This window comes from Capricornis sumatraensis, chromosome 3 (genome assembly GCF_032405125.1).
Source record: "Capricornis sumatraensis isolate serow.1 chromosome 3, serow.2, whole genome shotgun sequence".
In the NCBI taxonomy this organism is placed as follows: Eukaryota; Metazoa; Chordata; class Mammalia; order Artiodactyla; family Bovidae; genus Capricornis; species Capricornis sumatraensis.
In genome coordinates this window covers 57356791-57364759 of record NC_091071.1, presented here as the reverse complement: position 1 = coordinate 57364759, position 7969 = coordinate 57356791, and the positions used below count along the sequence as shown (strand labels likewise).

The window sequence follows — 7969 nt, the reverse complement described above, 5'->3', positions numbered from 1 at the left end:
TTTTTTTTTTTTGCTATGCAGACTACATGCTTGAAGCCTGTGATCATGGATTCTGCCACTCCATTCCTGTGTTGTTGAAAAAATTGTGTTTATATTTTTCCCTTTTTATTCATTAAGGATGGCAACCCACTCCAGTACTCTTGCCTGGAGAATCCCATGGATGGAGGAGCTTGGTGGGCTACAGTCCATGGGTCGCAAAGAGTCGGACACAAATGAGGGACTTCACTTTCACTTTACTTTCCTACTCGATCAGTTCTTAGATCTCCAACTTTAGAAAATATGGTCTTAATGTTGCTTGCCTGTATGTGTATATGTGTGCATGCATATATGTTTGAATTACAAGGCTCACTGTTCCTTTGGAGTTTTAAAAAGTCTGCATTTGTAAGTCTTTGCTAGTAGTACTGATGGAACACACACACTGTTGCCATGATTGGTATTTATCAAAAACAGTGAGCCGTTAGTTTTTTCTAATTGACTATCATAGTTAAAGTTAATATATTTTTGTTATACTCTACATATTTCTTAATTTTAGTTTTTAACTCTAAATCATTTTCTTTTATCAGTATGAAAATACCAGTTTAAGGAATTATTCACATATTTTTCTTGATGGCAGAATTAATGGAAGAAAGTCTTGTTTTACTAAGCTGGGGATTGGTTTTATTTGATGATGTTTTAATTTTTCACTTCACTTTTTTAGATTTGTAAGTGTTCACAAAGGTATAACCAGTAATGTGCACATCTACTAGGTAAAAATGCTATTTTTATATGTTAAAATATTACTGAAAAATATATTAAAACCAGAAAATCTTGTTTCTACTGTATATTTGTATTCTATCATGAAATTTCCAAATCGAGTTCTTATGCTGATAGCTGTGTCATCTGTTTGTAACTTAAAGTGTTCATGTTGTAATGGAAGGCCCATAATTGTGATGATATCAGGAAGTACCCGTGTCAAGGGCTCTGCTTCTATTGCTAGATTATAGTCATGAAAAACTAGGAATCATTGAAACACACCATTTCACAGTGGCATGGCCCAAGGTGCGGCACAGGTGTTTTTCTAATTGTGGTGTATTTAGAAGGGATAGGGTTTAATGGCCCAGAAATGTACACTTCACCTCCTTGACCTTGGGCATTCATGTAAGTACTTAGTAAAATTTGTGGGCACATAAATTAACTCCTATAATTGCTGAGAATTGTTTTCTCAAGTTTATATGGCAATGTGTTTCTTTTCTCCTTAATATTTAATATGTATATTAAAGGAAATTATATGTATATTTCATCAGGCATCTGATAAAATGAAAAGCTTACAAATTAAAGAACTGATTAACTCTTTCTTCCTCCAAGAAAGTGTAATGAATCAGAAAGCATTCACTAGGAAGTTCTAGCCTGGTATACCAGTTCTTCAGAACTCATTTTCTTTCTTAAGAGTGATAGAAAATTTGAAATATACTGAAGAACCAAAATCTAAGACAGTGATAGCTTTGACAATTATTAAAACATTTTTAGTTGTGTAACAGTCAAATATAAATTTTTTAAGAAATTCATTGAACTATGTTGATTAGCTTTTTCTTTTACTATATTTTGGAATCCTTAGTTTGCTTTGTAAGTCTAAAAAGCGTAAAAGTCCTATTCAGTTTATTATTTTGTACTCCCTCCACCCCTGAAAGTATCAGAGTTAAATGATCTTTAAAGTTGCTTTCTTTTAACTTTTGGTAGAATAAAGAGTGAATATATTTTACAAATTCCATTTCTAGAGATAGTGGACTAAGTTGTTTTAAACCAAAGGTCCTGTTGAGAACAAGTAGAGAAAATGGACAAAAGATAAAAAATTTCTTGAAGGAGTTCAGAAATACCAGAGCATCAAGGAGTTACAGGGTCAAAATCAGGAGAGAAAGAAGACCATCTCAGTCAACAAGTAAATTATATCCCAGACATTAAGTAATAAAGCTTAAGATACAGTAATGGGAAAAATAGAAAAAATGAAAAGAAGTGAACAAACACATAATTATCATGGGATATTTAAACACATCTTTCCTTATAGCTAATAGACCAAATAGACAAAAATAAGTATATAGAGGATATGACCAACAGAGTCACTCCTTTGTGCTACTCTGGAAGCTGTCTAGGAGATAAATAGCTCGCTGTGTCTTGAGAAGCTGTTGTCAACTTGAGAGTGCATATGTGCCTTTTCCTTCTTTTATGCCTCACTTGTTTTTTTTTTTTTTTCACTTACTTTTGCTGCCTTGGGTTGCACCATGCAGAATTGGCACCTATTGGCTCTATTCATAGGGAACTGGGATTAAGAAAGTATGAATGTGAAAGTTACTTAGTCATGTCCGACTCTTTGCGACCCCATGGACTATACAGCCCATGGAATTCTCCAGGCCAGAATACTGGAGTGGGTAGCTTTTCCCTTATCTAGGGAATCTTCCCAACCCAGGGATCAAACCCAGGTCTCCCACATTGCAGGTGGATTCTTTACCAGCTGAACCACAAGGGAAGCCCATGAGTGTATGTTATCCTTTAATAACAATGTTGATTTGAAAAATACAAGATTACTTCAGACCTTCTTGCCAAACAATGATAAATACCCCAGATGCTAAGCTCTCTCTGTAGGTAACATAGAAATTAGAGTATTAACAAGAGAGATAAATACTGGGCAATAGTTTTACAGTGGCAAGAACATGAAACTTTATCAATATTGTAGGAAAAAAGACTCGCTTTAAAAAATATATCAATGTTCCTAACATCAATGCCACACTAAAAGGCAAGAACAACATTCTCATCCCATAGAATGAACACAAAATAGAACACATGCAAAGAGTAATTTGTGGAATCAAGAGTAATTGAGCAGTAAAGAGTATTTAGCAAAAACTATTTTGGGTAAAATTTAGGAAATCTCCAAAGACATAAAATGTCCATTCATTTCAGGGTAAAGTACCTTCTAATGTACTATAATTAAGAGAATTCCTGAAAATTTAAGCCAGATGTTTGATATAAATCTTAAAATACACATTTTCCCCTCAAAACAAATTCAATAAAACATTTTCATGTAAATTAATTTGAGAAAGTAGATTTTAGGGCAGACAAGTGCCTAAAGAGTTAGCATATGGTCCAAATGCAGCTCTGGGAAAATGCTGAATTCTAATCTGTTCACTTCCTTAGATGAATCAGTGTCTCCTCCAAACAAATTGATAGCTTAATTCCTGAGTTTATTTATATTCCTATCTTTAATGAATATGTACATTTGTGAAGTTCTTTGAAAATATTATCTAAAACAATAATGCCTGTGGTGCTTGTCTGGGTGATTCCCAGATATTTATTGTGACCTTCAGCTATTCATTGTTCCAGAGTGGCTTTTCCTATACCACAAAACATCTCTCTCAAGCCCACGTTCACCCCAAACTCCATACATCCCCAAATCCACAAACCATATCCTTCTCTTAATGGATCCCCATTGTGTATACCATCGTGTCTGAGTCCTTCTTCTGAAAGACTAGGATTATCTTTCCAGGTTCACCCCACACTGTCTCCCTTCATACACCTTGCTCTTAAGTTCAATAGTGTTATTGAACATCCCCCCCCCAAATAGTCTTTATTTTCTCACATCTTTGTCTGTTTTCCTCATTTCCTTTTTGATTGATACTGCTACCTGATGAAATCCATATGGTATTTTTTAAGTTATATTTTATCACTTCTTAATACTCTTTCCCTGAGCTCCTCAAGAAAATACCTTTTATATATTCCCATTTTACATTGTATTGCTGTTATTGGTGAATCATTTTTATTGCTTTGCTAGATTAAAAGTTCATTTAAGTAATTTAGAATATTTTATTTCTCTTAATCTGTTTTACAGCACATAGCATAATACTTATTCATGAACATGAACATCTGGGTTTCCTCATAAACTAACAAAAAACATAATAAATTACATATTTTTTATTACATATATTTAAAGCTATTTTGGGAAATAAGCAGATTATTTTTTTCCTTAGTGAGGAAAGGTTTTCTTGGGAAATGTCAAACAATCATACCTTAAAAATTTAATAAAGTATTATCTTAATAATTATCAAAATAAATGTCCACTAATGAATGTACATTTTTGCCCGACAAACAAAAGCAATACTATATTAGGGTAAGGAAGGATGCTGATAATGCTGAGGCTTAAGATGAAGAAAAAATCATCATCTTGATATTTTAATTATGAAAGTGGAGATTAAAAAGTGAATTGTTTTGAGGGCTATTATATATAACATCATTAACTACTTCAGTTGAAATTCTGACAATAAGTAAGAACTTTTCTAAAAGGTAAGATCTGATCACAATGAGCCCATTTATTGTATGATTTACCTCTGAACACTTGTTAGCTATAATTTGTTAATGAACTTATAAAGTGCCTTGCATAGAGACTCTTGGACATGAAATTGCCATGTGAATTGGATAATTGCTATGGTTGGGTGGAGTAAGAACAGAGACCTCACCTTCAGCCACATTCTTTTAATTCAATTTTTTAAAGCTTATTTGTTGGTTCACTACATAGAAAAGTATGTAGGATTGGCAACCAAATAAGTAATAGTGATGATGATAAAACTTAACATCTGTAAAAGTTATTTTTACCCATTATCTAGGCCATTTTATTAACATTGGCATGCTAGTATAGTTAGGATAATTTTATATGGAGTTTAACAAATCAGTGAAGTTGTATCAGTTTGAGTCATCTGAGCTACTTTTGAGACTACTAAGAAAAGCATTATTTCATTTCATCACACCTACAGGCTCTAACATTTATGTTTTTAATCCAACATGTATTTGTTGAACCTGTGTCTACATTATGTTGCATGGTATCTAAAGAATTATTTTTCTTCTAAACATTATGGTTGAACTAGAAATCTATTATGATTACAGAGGAATAACAGAAAAGAAGAGCTGTAATATTGAAAACTGTTACCATGAATTTATTCTGGTTCTCACAAAATTATAGACATGCTGTTCAATCATAATTCTCAACTCAAGTTTTTCTTGTAGAAGAAAAAGAACTTTTGTGCATTGTTGGTGATAATATTCACTGCTCTGTATTAAGTGTTCAAAAGTAGTTCCTGAAGAAGCAAATAACAATTCAGATAGAAAGTATGAGAAGTAATCATTACTTAATGTGTTGATGACTATACCACCATGCTGAAGTGGTTTTGTATTGACTCAGCTTGCAGATCCAATACTTCAACACATTTAAAAAGACTTGAAGTCATTCTCTCTCTGATCACCAGAGTGGAAACTACTGTTTTCCCAATCATTAGAGAATAAAGAATGGTTATATTTTGCTGAAAACATCCATTCATCAGGATCCACTCTGGTATGATGCCTGCCCAGGAAGACCATCGCAAAACTAGCTGTAATACTGTTTTCTTGCATAAACAGCACTGTTGTAGAAGATATCTGAGGAATAATTTTATCAGAGCAGCAGAGGTCCTGCTCTCTGGATAGGAGAGACTGTGATAGGACTTTCAAATAGCTAAAAATCAAGTTGCATGTGTATTTCCCATTACCGGAGAAGAATGTGCAACTTCCAAATGTATTTCCAAACAAATCACTGTCAGTTATTTTGGTTATCTTGTAATTAGCGCTGTCTTCAATAAATACTTTTTAAGATTTATATTTCTTTTTTTTTGCCATATGGTAATGCAGTATTTTATTTATTCTGTTCATTAGTAACTACTATTTGATAACATTTATAATATTAATAGAACTTAATATAAAAGGAGTTCAACCTACTTTTTTTTTTTTTTACATTTCAATACTGGATATTAATCAGAAAGATAGTCAAAACTAGTACGGTCAAAATCTTTATGTCAAAATTTATAATAAATGTTTGGTATTGGTCCACATGCAATTAAGTTTTTGGTGGAAAGTTGTTTGGCTGCAAGAAAGAATATTTGGTTTACTTCACTAATAGGAATATCTCTTAGTGCTGGGATGGCCTCTACTTGGTCTTTCTTCTGCTGTTGATTTTTGGCATAGTTATCTGTGATAGTATGAATGGAGTCGAGTGGAGAAGTACTCATCATGTTCATTCCAAATAAGAGGATGTAACTGATGACTACCGTAATGAGGAGGTACACAGGCAGAGCAATGGCCCAATACTTTTGAGGCCAATAAGTTAAGCCTAAGGAGTTTAGCCAAGATTCAGGAATAAAAGCCCACACAACAGTATAAAGCCAAATTGGGAGCTTAAGAAAAGAACAAAGCCATAAATTGCTTTTTCTGGCAATGGCGATGGTGCATTTTCCACCATTTTCCCTGTGGCTTTAGATATTTTGCTTGCACACGTGCACACGAGTACCCAAACGTCACCTGCATGAGCAACCAGCCCCCCAACCTCACGTGCGCATGCACATCCTGCAGTGGAAGGTGGGGGAGGTAACGGGAAAGCAGGGTTGGGGAACTGAATGCCACCCCAAGTCTACAGGCTTTGCTGCTGTGAGAACAGAGAAGGAAGGACCTAAGATTTATATTTCTAATAAAAGATTTTTTTTTTTGGTAAAAATCCAAATAAGTACAAAGATGAGACAGTTAATGTGTAGAGGATGTTAGCCAAGGATGAAAATTAGCTGAATTAGCACTATGCAAAAAAACTCTAAGATCTTTTGCATTTTATAGAAATACGGTTTCTGTATGAACTGGGTTTGGGAATTGTATGTATGTCACCTTTTAGTTCTTCCAAAGATTTACTAGACTTCTTATAGTTTCTCTCAAATGATATGTTTCATTCTTTAATGTACTGTGTTCTTTTCCCTAATTATGACTCTTCCTGAATCAAAGTTTTACCAAGCCTGTACTACCTGGAAGAGATAAGTCTTAGTATTTGCTTTGAAATATATTTTCTTTACATGTCATATTTCAATTTTTCACTATTCATTTTTTCTTTTGCTTCCAAGAATTGACACACTATGGATTTTTTTCAACATGTTCTGCCACACCTGATGAAAAGGAACTTACTTCATTGACTTCTTCCTGTTTGACTATGTCACAAATAACTACACAGTCATAATTTTTACTTGATTTCCTGTCTTTGTTGTTCAGTTGCTCAGTCATGTCCAACTCTTTGGGGCCCCATGGACTACGGCACGCCAGGCTCTCCTGTCCTTCGCCAACTCCTGGAACTTGTTCAATCCATTAAGTTGGTAATGCCATCCAACCATCTTGTCCTTTGTTGCCCACTTCTTCTCCTGCCTTCAATCCTTCTCAGCATCAGGGTCTTTTCCAATGAATTGGCTCTTCATATCAGGTGGCCAAAGTACTGGAGCTTCAGCTTCAGCATCAGTTCTTCCAATGAATATTCAGGACTGATTTTCTTTAGGACTGACTGGTTTGATCTCCTTGCAGTCCAAGAACACTCAAGAGTCCTCTCCAACACCACAGTTCAAAAGTATCAGTTCTTTACGACTCGGCCTGCATTATGGTCCAACTCTCACAGCCATACATAACTACTGGAAAAACCATAGCTTTGACTAGACAGACCTTTGTTGGTAAAGTAATGTCTCTGCTTTTTAATATGCTGTCTAGGTTTGTCATAGATTTTCTTCCAAAGAGACAGTATCTTTTAATTTCATGGCTGCAGTCACCATCCGCAGTGATTTTGGAACTGAAGAAAATAAAGTCTGTCACTATTTCCATTGTTTTCTCACCCATTTGCCATGAAGTGATGGGACCGGATGCCATGATCTTAGTCTTTTGAATGTTGAGTTTTAAGCCAGCTTTTTTTCCTCTCCTCTTTCACTTTCATCAAGAGGCTCTTTAGGTCCTCTTCACTTTCTGCCATAAGGGTGGTATAATCTGCATATTTGAGGTTATTCATATTTCTCCTAGCAATGTTGATTCCACCTTGTGAGTCATCTGGCCCAGCATTTTGCATGATGAACTCTACAAATAAGTTTAGTAAGCAAGGTGACAATATACCGCCTTGATGTACTCC

General features: G+C 34.6%; 1 pseudogene; it reads right to left on the bottom strand.

Annotated features, from left to right (window-relative positions):
- Nucleotides 1-5846: 5846 nt before the first annotated feature.
- Nucleotides 5847-6289, bottom strand: LOC138076259 (phosphatidylinositol N-acetylglucosaminyltransferase subunit P pseudogene; annotated as a pseudogene).
- Between the last annotated feature and the right edge of the window lie 1680 nt (nucleotides 6290-7969).